This window comes from Octodon degus, unplaced genomic scaffold (genome assembly GCF_000260255.1).
Source record: "Octodon degus isolate 3935 unplaced genomic scaffold, OctDeg1.0 scaffold00020, whole genome shotgun sequence".
NCBI lineage: Eukaryota > Metazoa > Chordata > Mammalia > Rodentia > Octodontidae > Octodon > Octodon degus.
This window is the reverse complement of record NW_004524596.1, coordinates 10,914,070-10,914,798: the sequence shown is the minus strand read 5'-3', so window position 1 is coordinate 10,914,798 and position 729 is coordinate 10,914,070.

The window sequence follows — 729 nt, the reverse complement described above, 5'->3', positions numbered from 1 at the left end:
CCGGCGCAGGGTAGCAGGAAGCTCTCCACACACTCACCAGACCTGGGCTAGGACTGGGTCTGGCTGTTCCCGGAAGTCGGCAGAAATTCCTACTCGGCGGGAGGGGTGGGTGGCAGCCTGAGGGGGCGGGAGAGGGTCTGGCCCACACTGCGCCTGGGCTGGGACTGGTCCCGCCGGTGCAGGGTAGCAGGAAGCTCTCCGCACACTCACTGGACCTGGGCTAGGACTGGGTCTCGCTTTTGAATTGTTGATAATAGTTTTTCTGGAACAAGATGGAATTTCAGATGTTTTAATTTGCATTTCTCTGATTGGTAAAGATGCTGAACATTTTATCATGTAACATATTGGCCATTTGTATGTCTTTTGAGAAGTGTCTATTCATTTCAGTTGCTCAGTTTTTAATTGGGTCTTTTATTTCTGGTGGTATGAATTTATGTTTTTTATATATTTTTTCTTTTCTAAATTAATTTTATTGAGAAACAAATAGCAATGAGACAGTTTCAAAACCAATTTATAGGACAGTTTCAATGATTAATACATTGCATATTTTCGTCTTCCTTGTAGTTATCCATAGTACAAGAAGCAGGCAGGATATTTTGTCCAAACACTATCAGTACAAATCTTTCTTCTCATTGAATTAAGAGAAAGTAGCTGTATATCTAGCCTAACTATTTTATATATACAGACACAAAATGGTCTTTCATTTGTATCCTCTTTTTTTTTTTTTTT